The following is a 20,949-nucleotide window of genomic DNA, read 5'->3' as shown; positions in this document are numbered from 1 at the left end:
AGACCACCCACAGCCCAGCTGCTGCCATTGCTCAGCCTACATATTCCCAGAGAGCACATCATCACCCACAACATCTCACCGACAGACCCTGCCTTTAGAGACAATGACCAACCTAGGTGAGCCTGGTTGGCTCTACCTCCCTGGACATTGATTTGGACAGCTCACCGACTCCCAAAGGAGCCAGTCTTTGGGCCTGGTTGGCTCCCAACCTACTCCCTGCCCCATTGGTTTGCTACAGGGGCCCGGCAGTCCCAAATCATGACATTCCTTTTCTTCCATGCACCGGTTTTGCCCAGCTGTCCTTTTTTCTTTCATAATTTCATCAGTCCCACAGATATGCACATTTGGGCAAAAATACTAGGAACAAAACAGACAAACAAAAACAGGCCCTCAACCCAGCTCCTGAAGACCAGTTAGAAAGAGCATTTGCATTCTTCTCAGTAAATATCAAGCACACTAAAAAAGAAAACAAATTATTTCACTTACGTTCTCACTTGCACCTGTGAGGGAGCCATTGTTACTGTCATTTCATGCATGGAAAGGCGGGGGGGTCACAGAGGTCAGCTGATTTGCCTAACGTTGCAGAGCTGAAAGCACCAAAGTCAGGACCAGAATAATTATCCAGTGTTTGTCCCTCTGCCAAGTGCTGCCCCTTGGACTTGGGGCCCTCAGGCCATCAAGACTGGGGCCCTTTGCTCCTGGAGGGTCCCAAATTGATAGCGTAAGGCTGGTTCCGATCGAGTCCGACATGCTGCTAGGAACCCTCCGTTTTCTTCCCTTTATTCTCTTCCATCTTCCTTTTCCTAAGACTCATCCCACTGTCCATTCTTCAGAGGCTTCAAGGTGCTCTTTGACTTTTCTCTGTAGCTAGGCCATGGGACTTTTAGGTGTCACCCACCGTCCCACCCACTCACTTGCCTCTTGACAGTGCACCAGCTGAAGCACAACTGTGTGTTGGGGAGATATGTAAGGAGAAATGTGAGATAAATAAAGCGTTAAAGAAATATTGCCCCTAATAAAGCGTTAAAGAAAAATTATCCTGATATCTGTGAAAAACAGCAATGAAGACTATTCAAGACTGTTGCAATAAGAGTCAAGATTATTGCAATAGGTGAGAGGATTGAAACCCAATTATATCAGGGATAAGGGAGGATTTACAGCCAATGAGCAGGGTGGGGGAGTGGATGGAAAATTACCTAGAGGAACTTGATTAGGTGGAGGAAGAGGAGCTTGATTGGATGTTGAGGGTGAGAGAATCTCAGTAAATGGACTTAACAAGATTCATTGCTAAAACTGGGCTCAGCAGGTCAAGGGCAAGGCCTAGTTGAGAAGAGGGCTTAAGGGAACCTGACTAAAGTTTGGTCAAGGAGGGAGTCTTTGTCAGCACTCACAAAGTCATGTGAGAGTCAGGACCCAAACGCAGGACCCAAGGTGCTACGAGGCAGTGATGTGCCAGCCATGGCATGACTGGAGCTTGGAGAGGAGCCAGTGGATCTATCTGGTTTATTCCATTCCCTGGCTTCAGGGCTGACTGGCGGACAGTCACACTGGCTTCATCTCAGGTTCATTCATTTCTCACTGCTCTGTGATATACCATACTCTTCTTCTACTTCATACTTTGAAGCTTGAATTTCCAGGATTTGATAAGAAAGACTGAAAAGCATAAGCAGACTGAAAAGTGCCAAGGCTTTATCTAGACCTTGGACAAGAACTTCAACCTCATGTTTCTTGTTTGCAATATTGGGGCAATACTTGTTACAGATTGAATCGCATCCCCCAAGAATTCATTTATTGACTTAACCTGCGGTATGACTGTATTTGGAAACAGGGCCTCTAAGAAGGTTAACAGTTAAATGAGATCATAGAAGGTGGGGCCCTAATCTGATAGAACTGGTGTCCTTGTAAGAAGAGGAAGAGATACCAGAGATCTTTTCCTCTGTGCACACACAGAGGAAAGGCCATGCAAAGACGTAGTGAGAAGGTGGCCGTCTGCAAGCTGGGAAGGGAGGTTTTACCAGCAACAACATTTTCTGGCATGTTGACCTTAGACTTCTTGCCTCCAGAACTGTGAGAAAATAAAAGTGTCTGTGGTTTAAGCCGTCCAGTCTGTGGTATTTGTGATGGCAGCCTGAGCACACTAGTACAATACCTATCCTGTGGGTTTATGATGAGAACTAAACATAAGGTAAGTTGAGGACCTAACTGCAATTCACACATGTTGGCTTGTCTCCCTTTCCTCCTGTCATGTGATTTGTGGGGTGTTAAGGGTCTTTTGCCAGCAGACACCTTCCTTGTGACCGACCATATGATGGTGTGAAAAATTCACACGGTAGAAGCATTCTTTTGGCTTCAGCTTTGCTTCTCTGTGTTGCAAGGAACAGAACCTTCACAGATTAGTATAAGCTAAAAGGGGGAATTTTCTGAAAGCATGTTATTATCAGTTAGGATTCCTGGTTTCAAGCCGTGTACATGAATTGGCTGGTTTAGGCCAAAAAGGAACTATTGAAAGGATATAGACTGGGGTACAGGATTGGAGGGAAGGATGGAGGATCAGATGTGGAGCCTGCCAGCAAAAGGGCCAAACATCACACCTTAGAATGGGGGGTGGGGACTGCAAGGCTGTGCTGCTGGGCGCCGGCTGCTGCTGCTCGCTCCTCTGACCCCGTGAACACCGGCCTGCTCTGACATTGCTGGGCTAGACTCTTCTGTGACCGAGTCCTCCACACCCATGTGCCCTGTGGTCTCTGTGGTTCTGGAGCGCTGCTGTCTCCTTGGCTGAGCTTAGATCATGAACACTGGCATTTTCAGCACAGAGTGGGAGGCAACCCTGCCTCCTTTCAAGATTCATAAGGCGGGGAACTTCCCCAAACAATTAAAAGCAGGCTCAAAATGCCAGATGGTCAAAAAGAATAACAAATTCCCCCACAGATACAGGGAAACCTTTCAGAGCCCCCACATAGGAAGTGCAGCTTCACTCATAGGAGTGAGAACAAAGAATTGGAAAGCCGACGGCTGGTCACTGCATCTGTCTGCCCCTGTCTGTCTCTGTGTCTCTGTCTTTCTCTCTGTCCTGTGTTTTCCAGCTCCACTTGCTGAAGGTAAGGCCCACCTCTGTCCTGACCGGAAGAAGTTAGCTGTCTCCCTTAGAACATCTTTTTCCTCATCTTCTGCAAATGCTTCTCAATTCTCCTTGGAGATCCCCTCCTCTGTCCGTTTTTGGTCTGGGTGGGCTCCATTCTCAGCCCTTGGGATGGGCCATAGGGCCCCGTCCGAAACCAATCAGCACACTGTATGCCCTTGGCTGCAGGAGTGAGCATGTGACCTAAAACAGCCTGGATTTCTCCCCCCTCTTTTTTATTGAACTCTAACTTACCTGTTGCAAAGTGCACAAAGTGTACACCTCAATTTTACATAAAATCCATTGTATACACCTGTGGAATCATTACTGAGACTGAGATACTGGTCATTTCCATCAGTCCAGCAACTAACTCCCCTTGTAGTCCTTCTCTGTAATACTCCACTCGAAGATAATCACTATTCCAACTTCAGTTCCCGTTAATGGAAATTTTACCCATTTTTGAATTCTGTGTGAATGGAATAATATGTAATCTTTGGCGGCTGGCTGTTGGTCTTTCTCTTATTGACTTACGGCAATTCTTTATTTTGGATATGAGTCCTTTGCTAAATATATATTGCAAATATGTTTTCTTAGCCCATAGTTGCATTTTGACTCTCTTGAGGATATCTTTTTAGGAATATTAGTTCAAATTGTTAGTCTTGTCTACGGTTAATGCTTTTAATTTGTTCTATTTAGAAATAGAAAATCTTTTAATGCTTTTCATTTGATCTATTTAGAAAATCTTTGCACACTCTGAGATCATGCGCAAGTTACTTTGAGGGACGGAGAAGTAAAATGTTTTTGTTGCATCTGAGATTGTGAGGCAGTGAGGTTGAGCCGGAAATGGAGACAGAAAACAGAAAAACTTGCAGGGCTGGCCTTGAGATGGGGCACTGTCACCAGGGGAGTCTGAGCTTTGCAGGAACTGTCTGTTTGCTGTAGTTATGGCTGAAATCAGAGGCAGGTCAAGTGGATGAGACGTGGGGCAGTTGACCTCAGAAGAGATTCCTTTAACTAGTTCCTTTTTTTTTTTTTCTTGAGACAGAGTCTCGCTCTATTGCCAGGCTGGAGTGCAATGGCACCATCTTGGCTCACTGCAACCTCCACCTCCCGGGTTCAAGCAATTCTCCTGCCTTAGCCTCCCGAGTAACTGGGATTACAGGCGCCCGCCACCACGCCTGGTTAATTTTTTACATCTTTAATAGAGACAGGGTTTCACCATGTTGGCCAGGCTGGTCTTGAACTCCTGACTTCATGGTTTGCCCGCCTCGGCTTCCCAAAGTGCTGGGATTACAGGCGTGAGCCACCATGCCCGGCCAACTATTTCCTTTTTAAAAAATTTTTATTTTTATTTTTTGAGAGAGTCTCACTCTTTGGCCAGGCTGGAGTGCAGTGGTGTGATCTTGGCTCACTGCAACCTCTGCCTCCAGAGTTCAAGTGATTCTCATGCTTCAGCCTCCCGAGTAGCTGGGATTACAGGTGTGTGCCACCATGCCTAGCTAAATTTTTGTATTTTTAGTAGAGATGGAGTTTTGCCATGTTGGCCAGGCTGGTCTCAGAATCCTGGCCTCAAGTGATCTGCCCACCTCAGCCTCCCAAAGTTCTGGGAATACAGGAGTGAGCCACTGCATTCAGCCTATTTCTTGATCGAACATTTTATTGAGCTCTTATGCTGCAGGACGACATCCTCATGGAATTTATATTCTAGAGGATTTTAGAGATTATTTGAAAATACCTTCTTATAGTCCAGATGAGGAAGCCAAGGTGAAGACATGAAAAATAATTTGCTTGACATCACAGAGCTAGGGTAGAAGCACAGTTAAACCAGAACCACAGCTGGAACCCAGGTCTCCTGGATTGAACTGTCCCCGCCCCTGCCCCTGCCCGTGCACCAGTCCAGCAAAGAAAGACCTGAGGGGTGCTGGTGATGAGTGATGGCTGCTCTGCCTCAGGCTGAAGATAGAAGCAGCCTGTCTCAGGTGGGTGGAAATTTTCCTTTCTTCCTTTACCACGGGCAAAGTGATATGCCCTGGTCCGCAGCAACAGAGACTTCAGGAAGCCCACACACGTCAAGCGGCCAAAGCGGACCCAGTGTCAGCAGGGGGAAATCAGAGGGACTTCCCCCAAGTCTTTCCTGTCAAAGAAAGAAACATGAGAGACCTTCACAAAGGTGAAAACAACACATTAAGGACTAGTCCAGACTGGGTACATGTCTCCCCAGTGCGGCTGCTACCCCTTGGGTTTTACCCCAGGACACTGGGTTCTGTCCTGTCATGGTAGTTCAGTGCTGGAAAGCTGGGGTTTAAAGCTGTGCACACAGCGTCAAGCAAGTCCTAGGCCAAAGTTCAGTCCAAGGAGCACCAGGGTCTTCTTCTTGGCAGCAGGTAGGAAATGATGGACATTGGGTGATAACCTGGAGGCCAGTGACATGGTGAGACCACTTCTGACTCCCCCATTTCCCATCTCTTCCCTCACATCTGCACCACATGGGCTCACTGAGACACACGCACAACTGTTAAGGTACCACTGGGGGCTTCCTATGACCAAGTCCCTTTAAATAAACATCTTTTGAATGTTCCCTCCCATTGTGAGAGGAAAGCAGTAATAAGGTGGTAGTAAAATAGAATCTTGACACCCATTTACGAATTTTATGTGAGAGAAGAACGGGGGAGTTGATGAGTGAGTGTATGGAGAGCCAGTGAGTGAGTGAATGTATATATATATATATTTACTTTTCTGGGCCCCAGTAACCTTCTCCCTTGAATTCCTGTTGAAGCGCAAATTTAGAGCTTCTTTGTAGGTTAGTCTGGTGATTCACTGTTGGTTTGTGGGTGTCAGACATGCAGCTGTGACAGCTGTCATCATCTTCTGTTTATGCTGGATTGTGGATTTCTTAAGACCGAGGCCTGTGCCTTTTTTTGTTTTTTATTTTTAAATTGAGGCAGTGTCACACTCTGTCACCCAGCCTGGAGTGCAGTGGTACAATCATGGCTTACTATAGCCTCAACCTCCAAGGCTCAAGTGATCTTCCCGCCTCATTTTTTGATTCTTTGTGGAGATGAGGTCTCATTATGTTGCCCAGGCTGGTCTCAAACTCCTGGGCTCAAGTGATCCACCCACCCTGGCCTTCCAAAGTGCTGGGATTACAGGCATGAGCCACTGCGCCTGTGTTTTTTGTTTTTGTTTTTGTTTTTTTTAAATTTAAGTTTATGATTTATTGCAGTACAGTATGTCTATAGAAAAGAGTACAAACCCTGAGTACAGCAGGAGGGTGTACATGTGCATGAAGGACATACACCCATGCACTCAGAGCCTAGATCAGGAAGCATGGAGAGCTGCGGGAGCTCCTCAGGGCTTGCTGCCAGCCACCACTTCCCCTTCATCCTCCTGCCAGCGTAACCACTGCCTGCACTTCTCACACTGTAGATTAGCTTTGCATGTGGGAGTCATATTTTTATGCCAGAAAAAAATACTTGATTTTTAAGAAACCTTATGAATCACTAAAAGCAAATGTCCTTCAGGGAATACACAATAGTTTGGTTATAAATTCTGTAGTCTTGGGCCTTACCTAAAAAAGTTTGATGACTGTCAAATTAATTTTTTCTTCTTATTTTGAAATAATTTCAATCTTAAAGAAAACTGGCAAGAAAAGTATAATGACTTTTTTCCTGAACTGTTGGACAGGAAATTATTGGCGTGATGCCACATCACTTTAATATTTGAGTGTATCATTCCTGGACCCAAGGACATTCTTCTATATAATAATAATACAACTATCAAAGCTATAAAAGTATTAATAACATTAATACCTTACTAACATCCAATCTGCAGACACCATTCAAGTTTCCCCAGCTGTCCCAATAAATGTGATTATCGCGGAAGTCCAGGATTGAGCCCTGCATTTGGTGGTTGCGTCTCATTGACCCTCTTCAGAGTGGGGGATTCCTCAGTCTTTCCTTGATTCCGTGACCTTCACATTTTAGTAGATTACAGTTATCTGGTGGAATGCTCCTTAATTTGAGTGTGTCTCATATTTCCTCAGAATTGGATGTAGGTAATGCTTGTCAATTTTGGTAGGAATAGCAGAGAAGTGATGCTGTGTATGGTCTTCTCATTGCATCCTATAGGTGGTGCACAATTTCAGTTTGTGTTATTAATGGTGATGTTCACTTTGATCACTGAATGAAGAGGTGTCTGCCTGTCCTCTTTACTGTAAATTATTCTTATTTTTTAAAATTAGTATTTTGGAAGGTACTTTGAGACTATTTAAATATCCCATTCGGGCCGGGTGCAGTGGCTCATCCCTGTAATCCCAACTCTGTGAGGCTGAGGAGGGTGGGTCACTTGAGGCCAGGAGTTTTTGTTTGTTTGTTTTTTTTTTTTGAGACGGAGTCTCGCTCTGTTGCCCAGGCTGGAGTGCAGTGGCTGGATCTCAGCTCACTACAAGCTCCGCCTCCCGGGTTCACGCCATTCTCCTGCCTCAGCCTCCCGAGTAGCTGGGACTACAGATGCCCGCCACCTCGCCCGGCTAGTTTTTTGTATTTTTTAGTAGAGACGGGGTTTCACCGGGTTAGCCAGGATGGTCTTGATCTCCTGACCTCGTGATCTGCCCGTCTCGGCCTCCCAAAGTGCTGGGATTACAGGCTTGAGCCACCGTGCCCTGCCAAGGCCAGGAGTTTGAGACCAGCCTGGGAAACATGGGGAAACCCCCCCATTTCTACTAAAAATACAAAATTTAGCCAGGCATGATGGTGCATGCCTGTAGTCCCAGCTACTCCGGAGGCTAAGGTGGGAGAATCATCTGGGCCTGGGAAGTTGAGGCTGCAGTGATTGAGCCACTGCACTCCAGCCTGGGTGACAGGAGTGAGACCCTGTCTCAAAAGAAAAAAAAAAAAACCCATTCTGCATCAAATGTTCACCCATCAGTTTTAGCATCCATTGATATTTCTTGTCTGAAACATTATTGTGATGATTGCCAAGCAGTGATTTTTTAATTTAATTATCCATTCTGCATTTAATTAGTTGGCATTCTACTATAAGAAAAAGCTTTCTTTCTTATTAATGAATCAATTATTTATATTAGTATGGACCCATAGAAGCTTATTTTATCTATTGGGTTCTAATCTGTTTTCATCAAATTGTTCCCAATTTGGCCAGTGTCCCTATCATTCTTTGTACATTTCCTTGCCTTCTGGAACAAGATATTCCAAACTCATCTTGTAATTTTCCTGCCATTTCTCCTGAGGGGCCTGGCTCCTTTTCATGGAAAATGGTATTTAGAAGTTGTCTTAGTCTGTTTGGGTTGCTATAACAAATGCCATAGACTGGTTAGCTTATAAACAACAGAAGTGTATTTTCCACAGATCTGGAGGCTGGTAAGTTCAAGATCAGGGTGCCAGCATGGTTGGGGTCTGGTGAGGGTTTGCCTGTGAGATGCGGATTGCCAACTTTCTGGCTGTGTAAGGGGCAAGGCAGCTCTCTGAGCCCCTTCTGTAAGGGCATGAATATCATACCTGGACCTCTGCCCTCATGACCTAATCACCTCCCAAAGGCCCCACCTCCTAATACCATCACTCTGGGGGTTAGGATTTAAATATATGAATTTTGTAGGGGATAAAAACTGTCAAACCATAGAAGAAATCAAAATGTGGATGATAGTAGCTATGTTCATTGCTATTGGAATGTCTCTGCTCCCAGGCGCTCAGTGTATAGAGCTAGGACACACACACACACACACACATCTAGTTTTATATCTGTATATACAGGAAAGCATGAATTCATGCTGATATTGTTGATTTTAATCTAACAGCAGCACAGATTCATTCTAGTTTTCACTTTCCAGATTTGTAACTTTTTTTTTTTTTTTTTTTTTTTTTTTTTTAGGCAGAGTCTTGCTCTGTCACCCAGGCTGGAGTGCAGTGGTGTGATCTCAGCTCATTGCAACCTCCACTTCCTGGGCTCAAGCGATTATTCTACCTCAGCCTCCTGAGTAGCTGGGATTACGGGTGTGTGCTACCACACCTGATACATTGTTATACTTTTCATGGACACGGGGTTTCGCCATATTGCCCAGGGTGGTCTCAAGTGATTCGCCCCCCTCGACCTCCCAAAGTGCTGGGATTATAGGTGTGAGCCACCGCGCCTGGCCAGATTTGTAACTTCTTTTACTCACTGTGAGAAGCTGGTTACCTTGATCTACCCTCAGGCTCCGACACTCCACACGGACTGTGCTAATATCCTCATCATCCTTTTTGGGCCCCAACACCCCATGCCAGGCTGTTTGGTCTGCTTTGCTCCCCTCCCGCACCACCTGGCTCCCCAGTAGCCACCGCCTTTGCTCCCTGCACAGCCATCAGCCTTACTCCACTCAGGCGCCAGCAGTCCGCACTGAGTGATGCAGTCACCCTCCTCATCCTGCTGCTGCTGTAACTTCCTGCCTTGCCATTGCTACTATCTCTCCATCCCCGCAACCAGATCCCCCTCCTCGCCCTGCTCAGAACCCAATACCCCCCAACAGACTGCTGTCACTGTTCACTTTCACCCCACGGCCACAGGCTCTCCATTCGGAAGCTCTCCATAGTTACCTCTCAGGATTCCCACACTTGGGAATTCCACCCCCCAGGTCCCAGCTACCTTGATCAGCTCCTTCGAGTAACGTTTGGACCGACTCATTCAGGACAGGAGGCAGGAAGACAGAGACTGTCGCAGGGCAGTCGCCCCACTGGGCACAACAGACACAGAGCCCAGGGCCCAGGGTACTTTTAGGGTCAACGTTTTAATATTAATTGCTTTTAAATTCTGAAGAAATAATGAATATAATAATTAAGAACATAACAAATGAATCCAGCCTGAATTATATTTAAGACAATGTAAAATAAAAATTTTAATGTTTTTAATGGGAAGAAAGGGTCCATGAAGGCAAAAGAGCCTAGGACCCATGGAAGTTATAATGCAACCCCGTAGTGTCTTCATTAGCTCTGTAGGCCAAATTCCTTGTAGAGTTCCTGGAACATAGTAGGTATTTAATACTGCTTGTGAAATAAGTAAATAAATAAGTGGTCAAGCACTGGGGCTTATATCTCTTGTTTCTCCTGTGGCAGACAAGAATAGAGTACAGTAAATGATAATTAATGATGACCTGTTTACTTGAATGAGTGCTTTTTTCCCCCTAGTAGTTCAGAGCTATCCATATATTTATTCATTCATTCAAATATTTATTGAGTGCCTACTATATGCCAAAGCCCTGCTTCCTTTGAGCGTGTTTGTGTGACATTGCAGAATGTCTACCTCAGTTTTGGGAAAGCAGGGTGTGTCTACAAGAATATAGCCTTGAACTAACTTGCCAGTGTAGAAACTGATCTGAGCCCACCCTCCTTACCAGAGGACTCAAATGCACAGGGCCCACAGGGGAGAAGTGGGTTGAGATCAAACTCTAGATTCAATAACACACAACCACATGCCATGCAGCCTCTTCTGTCCTGTTGAGATGAGCTAACTCCATATTTCACAGTATGAGTCACAGTTGAAAATGCCTACAACATCATAACTGGTTTAGTTCCTAGTTCTGTCAATTGCTTTTTAAACAATAATAAAATCAAATCCAATGCTCATGCTGGAAATTTGGATTTATCAATGAGGTACAATGTGAGATGCATGAGATGTTTGGGGACAGAATTGTTTACCATCTACTCTTTTTATGTGATCGTTGAAAACTTGACAACTTCATTGTTCTAATCTTATTTAATTTAAATGAGTTGTACATAATTCAGACAGTGAATAAAGCTAAATTTACCTTGGTACTATGGAAAGGCACCTGGCAAAGCACATTAGTAATGTGTGTATACATGATCGTATAAGGAATGTTTGACATACTTAAAGCAACATCCCACTTTCAAGTGCCCTCAGATATCTTGGCACAGTGATTTCTATATGAGCCCTTAATAGGTGCTGGCTCAGGGACTGGTAAACTGTGACCTGTGGGCCAATTCTAGCCTGCTGCCTGTTTATGTGGCCTGTGAACTAAGAATAGTTTTTACACTTTTAAGTGGTTGAAAAATAAAAGCCAAATATGTTGTGATATGTGAAGATTATGTTAGATTTGAGTTGCAGTGCCTGTAAATAAAATTTTACTGGACCCCAGCTATACCCGTTTTGTGCATTAGTGTGGCTGCTTTTGTCTTATGAAGGCAGAGTTGAGTAGTTCCAATGGAAACCATGTGGCCCACAAAGTCGAACATATTTGCAGTCTGGCCCTTTACCTTGGGACTTGCTGTTGCCTGTTTAGGTACTTGGAATATGTCAGTGAGCAAAACAGAGAGAAATCTCTGCCCACAGGAAACTGACATTTAATAGGGGAAGATAGGCAATGAACATAAGTAAATTATACATAGCATGTTAGAATGTGATAAATGTGATGGAAAAAAATAGAGCAGAATAAAATGGATAGGGGTTTTGGGGAAAGAAGGAAGATGTTATAATAAGAGGGCAGTCAGCGCTGGGCAGGGTGGCTCACACTTGTAATCCCAGCACTTAGGAAGGCCGAGGCAGGTGGACCACTTGAGGTCAGGAGTTTGAGACCAGCTTGGCCAACATGGTGAAACCCCATCTCTACTAAAAATACAAAAGTTAGCCGGGCGTGGTGGTGCATGCCTGTAATCCCAGCTTCTCGGGAGGCTGAGGCAGGAGAATTGCTTGAACCTGGGAGGTCAAGGTTGGAGTGAGCTGAGATTGCGCCATTGCACTCCAGCCTGGTGACAGAGCAAGTCTCTGTCTCAAAAAAAAAAAAAAAAAAAAAAAAAGGCAGTCAGGGATGGCCTCATTGTAAAGGTGACATTTCAGCAAAGACTTGAAGTAGGTGAGGGCATTGAAATAGGTGGGTGTCTGGGAAAAGCATCCCAAGCAGAGGAATAATTACAGTTCCTTATAGCGATGTTGTGTGGATTGACAAAATGATACATCTAACTAAGACTAGTACCTGGTACATGGTAAGTTCTAAAAAAATAGTTATTTGTCTTAGCACAGCTGGCTGTAGGTGCTACTTCCCTCTCTGCAGCAGGTTGCTGCTCTGAGTTACTCCCTGTGGGTGATTCCATGGGGGGTCCTGATGTCTTAGCTTTATGTGTCCCAGGATTAGCTATCATCCCTGGGACTTAGCTCTCAGGGACAGAGTTGTCCCTAGAGAACCATGGTCCCATAAGATATCATATCTGTGGTCTGCATAGTTACAAAATACAGATTCCAAGAGTTTGTCACCACATGCAAGGCAAAGGGACTTGCCCCATTATCACACAATGAGTCAGCAATGGAGCTTCCATGTCCAGTGCTCTACGCTCTTGGACTGCATTCCACGCTCTGCAATGAGCCTGTCCTTATATATCTTATTTCCTCCAATAGATTTTCAGGTCCCTTTGTGCTGGTATCATGTCTTATTCATTTATATTTCCCCCTTCAAACAAACAAACACAAAATGAAAAAATGAAAACTATTTTTTTTTGAGACGGAGTCTCGCTCTGTTGCTCAGGCCGAAGGTCAGTGGTGTGATCCTGACTCACTGCAACCTCTGCCTCCCAGGTTCAAGCGATTCTCCTGCCTCAGCCTCCCAAGTAGCTGGATTACAGGTGCCTGCCACCACGCCCAGCTAATTTTTGTATTTTTAGTAGAGATGGGGTTTTACCATCTTGGCCAGGCTTGTCTTGAACTCCTGACCTCGTGATCCACCTGCCTCAGCCTCCCAAAGTGCTGGGATTACAGGCGTGAGCCACCATGCCTGGCCGAAAACTCTTGAAAGATCTCTCAGGGTTTCATTTGACGATGTAATTTCAAATCTCAATTGTTATGTATGTGGATCTGTCAGAACATGTCAATGTGGAATTGATTGTCCTCTGTTCCCTGTGCTTACATAAAGCATGGGGAGATAAGTTATCCTACAAATTAGGGAGCTTCTAGAAAAGACCTAGACACTTACATTTTCAAACTCCTTTATGTTGCAAAGCTCCTGGAGCTTAAAAATGCATGCATGTGTTTGGGCCTTGATGGTCTCTGCTGGCTAGCAATAGCATCAGGCTGTTAGATAACAGATGGCATTTCCAGGGGGAAAAAATCGCCAGATGATGCTAGACAAGTACTGAGGTATCCTTTGGCTTAGTCTGGAGTGTTCCTCAAAGTGTGGTCCACGGACCAGCAGCCTCAGTAATCACCTGAAAACTTGTTAGCAATGCAAATTCTTGGGCCAGGTGTGGTGGCTCATGACTGTACTCCCAGCACTTTGGGAGGCTGAGGCTGGAGGGTCCCTTGAGCACAGGAGTTTGAGATTAGCCTGGGCAACCTAGGGAGATACCGTCTCTACAAAAAATAGAAAATTAGCTGGGCATCATGGTGAACACCTGTGGTCCCGGCTACTGGGGCAGCTGAGGTTGGAGAATCACTTGAGCCTGGGAGATTGAGGCTGTGGTGAGCCGTGATTGGGCCACTGCACTCCAGCCTGGATGCAGAGTGAGACCCTGTCTCAAAAAGAAAATAATGAAAAGAAACGCAAATTCTCAGGCCTCACCTCAGACTCCCTGAATCAGAAACTCTGGGTGTGAGGCTCAGGAGCCTACAAGCCCTCCAGGGGATTGTTTGAAAGCCACTGGCTACTTTTCTGTCCTTACAGATTTCTGGCCAAAACTCATCCTTCTCTGCAAAGTGCCCAAGCTATATGATGGGGTCATCAAGGAGCTTCATTTGCTGCACATGGTGATCACCTGGAAGCAGGATTGATGAGAAATAGTGCTCTGGGAAAAGGTGAGATGTGTACCCCTTTTCCAGTTGGCTTAATACATTCGATCTGACTGATAAAGGTGGGATACGTGTTGGCATGAAGCATGGCCCAGGGCATATTACAAAATTAGATCAGGTATGGAAATAAAGGGAACTTCAAAATCTGAAATTATTACCTCTGGTTGGGTTTTGGTTGTGGCTGGATGTGTACACAAGCTGGGCTGTGACAGGAACAGTATGGAGTCCCAGAAGCTCTACTCTGGTTTGTGAAGGCTGAGATTTGAAAAATCCTCTTGTGAAGCACAGAAGGCCAACTAATAGTAGGTGAAGTGGCTTCTCCAGGGTCCTATGGCACATCAGCCTATGGTAAGTAAGGTATTATTATTCCTGCCTCTCAGGATTGCAGATGTGGTGTACCTTTGGCTGAGGTGTGGGAAGAATAACTTAGGCATGCATCTTTGACCTAGGGTAAAAGAATTGACATTTATTTGCCCCTGACCTGCTCCCAATAGAAAATTTCTGAGCATAAAAAAATGAGGCTTAGGATTTGAGGCCAATGGTTAAAAATATCCTTGTAAAGAAGCCGTGAATTTTGAAGACATATTAACAACACAAGTGCAAATGGACAATAAGAAACTGATAGCGAGCTCTATCTGGCACAAACCTTACATTGGCCACATAACAAGGCAAAAATAAGGATGATCTAATGTCTGACAAGCCATTGACCATGAAATAGGACGTTAGCAACATTTTTCAACAAATGGACTTATTATTAATGACAAGCCTTTCCCAAATATATAGTTGTATTAACCTGAGTTCTCCAGACATATATGTATATGTGTGTATATATGTATGTATGTGGGTGTGTGTTGTGTGTGTGTGGAATTGACTTATGTGACTCTGGAGGCGAGAAGCTTCATGATCTGCTGTCTGCGAGCTGGAGATACAGGAAAGCCAGTGGTGTAGTTCAGTCTGAGGTTCTGAGGCCTAAGAAGTTAGGGAGACGATGGTATAAGTCTCAGACCAAGGGCAGATGTTTCCACTCAAGTGGCCAGGCAGAAGGAATGAGTTCTTCCTTTTTCCACCTTTAGTTTTTCTCATGTCCTCAACAGACTGGGGATGTCAGTCCTCATTGGGGAGGACAGTCTGCAGATCCAAATGCCCATTTTATCTGCAAACACCTTGACAGACACACTCACAAATAATCTTTGGCCAAATATCTGAGCTTCTGTGATCCAGCCAAGTTGACGCATAAAATTAACCATCACAAGTCCACCCCTTGCCAACTTGATAGCCATACGTGCCTTGTGAAACCATACTTAACCTCCAAATAAAGACAATAACAAGTTCATAATTCCACATGATTTTCCTATCCTGTATACAACAAAATGTATAACCCTTTTCCCAGAAGAGGAGTTAAAGCACTTGAGTGAGGTTTACCCTTCTTGAAATCTTATAACTTAAACATTATGATGTAAAATTAACAAAACTTAAATACTGTGATAAAACAATACATTTTATGTTATATAATAGGGAAGTAAGAGAGGAAAGAAAACAAATATATATGTATTTATATGCACATACACAATTGTATTCATAACAAAAGAAGGAGGAAATAATCATGACAATTAGAGTCCTTATTTTTGTAGCTAGGTGTGTGGTCATTGCTGGCATTTATAACTACTTTCTATCACAACTTATTCATATTGCCTTTGCCTTCAGCAAGTTTCTCAATTGGTTGTGATTCTTTTCCTGGTGAAGTGACCCCAGCTTCATTACTGAGGGATCTGGGCCATTAGTGGTTCTGTCTGGATTGTGTTGTAGTTCTCCACTGACCTAATCACAGGGCAGAGTAATAATAAGAGATGCCCCCAGGGATCTCCTGTATGAGAGATATACTCTTCCTTACTCCATTGTGAACAGTTCAATTTCCCTTGGGAGTAAAGATCAGTCACCCCAGTCAGCAGAGGAACTCCCTTTTTCTGTCTGTTGATTCAGAGGCACGAAGAGCCCAAAGTGGCCAGGTGGCAGTTTTAATTTCCAATTCGATGGAACCATTGTTGTTCATTGTCTCCTGGTTGAAGCATTTCTCTTTTTGAAATTAAGACCTCTAGGCAGGCGGAATATAAAGTTGAAGGAACAAGGAAACATTTTACTGGTGTAACTGGAGTAACAATAAGAGGTGCCACTCCTGTTCCTATCCTTTGATTCCTGGACCTGTGAATCCTGGCTATGGGAGAAACAGCACTATCTATTACTTGCTGATTCAGAGCATATGTAGTTTTCTGGGGGAATCTTGCCCAGCTCTGCAAATATTGCCACCTAACTGGTGCTGTAATTGAGTCTTCAAAAGACCATTCCAATATTCTGTCAAATCAGCTGCTTCAGGATAGTGGAAAACATGGTAAGACGAGTGAATTCCACTTTATTTTCTGTGAATGAGTTCTTTGATCAGAAAAAAATACTGTGTGAAATGCCATGACAGTGGATAAGGCATTCTGTAAGCTTGTGGATGGTAGTTCTGGCAAAAGCGTTGTGTTCAGGGAACACAAATCCACATCCAGAGTGTCTATTCCAGTAAGAACAAAGCACTGCCCCTTCCATGATGGAAGCCATCCAGTATAATCAGTTTGTCACCAGGTAGCTACTGATCACCTTGGGGAATGGTGCCATAATGGGAACTCAATGTAAGTCTCTGCTGCTGGCATATTGGACACTTAGTGGTAGCTGTAACCAGGTCAATGTTGATGAGCAGAAGTCCATGTTGCTGAGTCTTTGCATAACCTCTATGCCTGCCACCGTGGCCACCTTGTTTATGAGCCCATTGGGTGATGACAGGGGTGATTGGGGAAAGAGGCTGACTGTTGTCCACAGAACAGGTCACCCTATCCATTTGATTATTAAAATACTTCTCTGCTGTGGTCACCCTTTGGTGAGCATTCACATGGGACACAAGTATGTTCACATTTTTTTTTCATCCATACAGAGAGGTCTGTTCACAGATCACTTCTTTAAATTTCTTTGTCATCAATTTTCTAACATGTTTTTTCCGAGTCACTGACCTTCCAGCTAAACCACTGGCCATGGATCATGAATTAATGTATACTTCTATGTCTGGCCATTCCTCCTCCCAAGCAAAGTGGACAGCGAGTTGCATTGCTTGAAGTTCTGCCCACTGGGACGATTTCCTTCACCACTATCCTTCACAGATGTTCCAGAAAGGGGATGTAGTGCTGCAGCTGTTCACTTTTGGTTGGTGCCTCTGCATTATGCAGAATCATCTGTAAACAGTTCTGGGTCTTCTCTCTCAGCTGTTCCTAGGGAACTTTGCATGAGGGTATAAGTGCAGGTTGGCAGACGGCAGTAGAGCAGGGGTGAGGACCATGGATATTTGGCCATTTCTTCATATTACTTGCTTTTGCCTCAGGGCCTGTTCAGACCCAGTCCCATATACATCACTTCCATTTGATGAAGGAGTGCTGCTGTGCACACCCAACTTTACGGCTTGGCAGGTCAGATAACATTTCATGATGTGCAGATCAGGCTACATGGTAATTTGGTCACCCACAGTTAAGTGTTCAGCCTTGACTAAGGCTAAGTGGGAGGAGGCCAAGAGCTTTCTCAACAAGACAGAAGTTATCTGTGCAGGACTGCAGGGCTTTACTTCAAAATCTCAAGTGTTAATGGGTCTGGACCAACACACTGAAATGAGAATATGTTGCCTCCAGAATCCAAAGAGGCCCTGTAGGCATTGTGCCTCTTTTTTGGTTGTATGAGGGGCCAGATGCAAGAATTTATCTTTCACTTTGCAAAGGATATTTGGATGTTTCCCATACCATTGTACCCCTAGAAATATCGCTGAGATAGGACTGGGCACGGTGGCTCACACCTGTAATCCCAGCACTTTGGGAGGCCGAGGCGAGTGGATCACAAGGTCAGGAGATCAAGACCATCCTGGCTAACATGGTGAAACCCCATTCTCTACTAAAAATACAAAAAAATTTAGCTGGGTGTGGTGGCGGATGCCTGTAGTCCCAGCTACTCAGGAGGCTGAGGCAGAAGAATGGAGTGAACCCGGGAGGCAGAGCTTGCAGTAAGCTGAGATCGTGCCACTGCACTTCAGCCTGGGTGACAGAGCGGGGCTCTGTCTCAAAAAGGGAAAAAAAGAAAAAAAAAAAAAACAAAGAAATATCACTGAAGTAGAAGGCCCTTGAATTTTTGTTGAATTTATTTTCCATTCTCTGACACATAAATGTTTTACCAATAAGCCTAGAGTAGAATCTACTTTATGCTCACTAGGTCCTCAATGTAATGGATCAGTATGATATCTTGTGAAAGAGAATGTCATCAGTGTAATGGATCAGTGTGATATCTTGTGGAGGGGAAGGTGCCATGATCTCTAAGAACTAATTTATGATGACAAAGGGCTGAGGAGAGACCAGATCCCTGAGGTTGGACAGTGAAATTGTACTGATGACCTTGCCTCAATAAAGCAAACTGGCTTTGTTGGCCTTATGGACAGGTATGGAGAATAAGGCATTTGGCAGATCCATATCTGTAAACCAGGTACCAGGAGATGTGTCAATTTGTTCTAGGAATGAAACATATCTGTTATAGCAGCTATAATTGGAGTCACCACCTAGTTAAGCTTATGATAATCTATGTCATTCCCCAAGACCTATCTGTCTTTTCACAGACCAAATAGGTGAGTTGAATGGGGATTCAGTGGGTACCACTACCCCTGCATCCTTGAAGTATCTTAATGGTGGTACAAATCTCTGCAATTCCTCTGGGAATATAGTGTTGCTTTTGGTTTACTATTTTCCTAGGTAGTAAACCTAAGGAAAAGTGGAAGCCTTTTCCAAATGGCTTCCATTTGATCTTTCCCACCAGGATAGCTCTCACTTCACAAGTCAGTGAACTAGTTTGTAGGTTCTGCCAGCTACTGACTATATCTGTTTCAATTGCGCATTCCAAAACTGGGGAAATAGCCACAGAATGGGTTCAGGGCCACTGAAATAGTTCAGGACCCACTATGAGATGAACATGAGCTAAATTCCACTGATACCTGACTTTCATAATCCACTACTCTGACTGGAGGGCCACAGTGACATTTTGGGTCTCCTGGAATTAGTGTCAGTTCAGAGCCAGTGTCCAGTAGTCCTGAAAAGGTCCAATTATTTCCTTTTCCCCAATGTAGTTACTTTGGTAAAAGGTCAAAGGTCCCTTTGTATAAGGTGGAGAGGTGTAATTAATATAACTTTTAAGTAGTGAATAGGGTCCTTCTTCAAGGGGACCTGACCTCCCCTTCATTCAAGGGGTTGTAAGTGATCTTGTTTGGAAATTGATTGAGGGGCTTTGGCTCTCTGTTTTTATGATACAGGTTAGACTTTGTTCACTTAACCTAGAACTTTTCTGCTTATCCAGATCAAGTAAGAATTTACTAGGTTTGCTACCTATTTTACTCTAGGAACACTGTGATCAGCCAGCCAGTGCCATAGGTTTTATATGTCAGACCATTCAGCTTGCTGCTGTGACTCTGCTATCGATGATGGTAACCATGCCCGCCTTGTCTTTGGCAGTTAAGTGTTGCTGCTTGGTCCCTGCCACCCAGGATCCAATTACTCTCACTGCATTTAATTCTTAATTCAGTGGCTGCAGCTTCCACTGTGAGGTGTGGCCTACAGAGAAGAGCAATCACAAGGCTCTTCAGGGATGCTAGGGCTCCTCTCACAAATTTATTTCTCACCGTATTAGTGAAAGGTCTATCTTCTGGACCCTCCCAGTGTGAACGAGCAGGGCTTATGACAAATCCACTCTAAGATTCCAATTTCCCTAAACCATTGAATCTCTTCCTCTACACTAAACCAATGCAGGTGTGACACATAAATTCACTCACTGTGGGCCAACTTTTGGTCCATGTTTCAGCCAATCACTCAACAAAAATGTAGAGCCCTTTCTAATTCCTTGAGCTCAACATTTAATGCAGAATTTCTGCTTAGTGAGCCCAATCAATAAACTTGATTGGATTAAACTTTATGTTCTTTCCACCATTTGCCCAAACCTTATTTTTTTGTATTGAGGCAGGGTCTCACTCTGTTGCCCAGGCTGGAGTGCAGTGGCATGGACATAGCCTACTGCAGACTTGACATCCTAGGCTCAGGTGATCCTCCTCAGCCTCCCGAGTAGCTGGGACCACAGATGTGCATCATCTTGCTGGCTAATTTTTAAATTGTTTTTCACAGAGACGGGGTCTCACTCTGTTGCCCAGCCTGGTCTCGCATTCCTGGGCTCAAGTGATCCTCCCAGAGTGCTGGGATTACAGGTGTGAGCCACCATGCTTGGCTCCAAACCTTTAATATGCATCTCCACTTGTGTTCCCTGGATTTATGACTGTATAAATGAGAAAACTCAAATAGTTGTTTTGGAGTGTAGCACACCTCCTCTTGGGTCACACTTTGTACTTCACCTTTCGGGGCCTGCTGGGACAAATCAGTTATAGGTATAGAAGCAAAGAGAGGTGGTGAGGGTGGGTCCTGGGGTGAATCAGCAGTCTTGCAAGGCAGTTGTCTGGGGTGGGGGCATGACAACTTCCTAGGAAGTTCAGGGTTAATCCCTTTGGATGAGGTGGAGAGGCCACTCCCACTGGGGGTGGGTAAGTGCTACCACTGGTTGTTGGGAGGCCACTTGTTCTGTGGGTGGGAAGGCTGTTCTGCTGTGGGGTGGGGGAGCCTCTTCTACTGGCAAAGAAAACTACCAGAATTCAGGAACTCAATGTTTCTAGCGTCATCAAAGTTTTCTCACATGTCCCCATCCCAATTTGTAAGATCCTATACTTTCCTAGTTTATGTCCTCACTTTAACAGTAGACACCCTGTGAGGCTAGGAGTTTAACTTGTGTTGTATTTCAGCTAGTTGCAAAATGAGATTCTGTTTTTGATTTGCAGCAATCTCAGCTCTGGCTATAGGAAATAATGGCTTCCTCAGGGCACACATAGAAGCCTTTAAGTCATTTATGCAGTGCTCAAGCTGAAAGTTCAAATTCCTGAATTCATTCTTTTCTTACACCATTTT

General features: G+C 44.5%; 1 protein-coding gene across 15 annotated transcripts in view; it reads left to right on the top strand.

Moving 5' to 3' along the window:
* The window catches only part of TNFSF4 (TNF superfamily member 4), a 289,735-nt gene that overhangs the window by 63,686 nt on the left and 205,100 nt on the right, over positions 1-20,949 (top strand). For 4 of the 15 annotated variants that reach the window (XR_013416472.1, XM_015123982.3, XM_001101190.5 and 1 more), the window contains one exon: positions 13,770-13,900. The exons of the other annotated variants lie outside the window; for them this stretch is intronic. The gene's annotated coding sequence lies outside the window, so the exon portion shown is untranslated. The remainder of the gene's footprint in view (positions 1-13,769; positions 13,901-20,949) is intronic. 15 annotated transcript variants of the gene reach the window in all.

Source organism: Macaca mulatta, chromosome 1 (genome assembly GCF_049350105.2).
Source record: "Macaca mulatta isolate MMU2019108-1 chromosome 1, T2T-MMU8v2.0, whole genome shotgun sequence".
NCBI classification, from domain to species: Eukaryota; Metazoa; Chordata; class Mammalia; order Primates; family Cercopithecidae; genus Macaca; species Macaca mulatta.
Note: the sequence above shows the minus strand (reverse complement) of the source record. Positions and strands in the feature narration are given on the sequence as shown.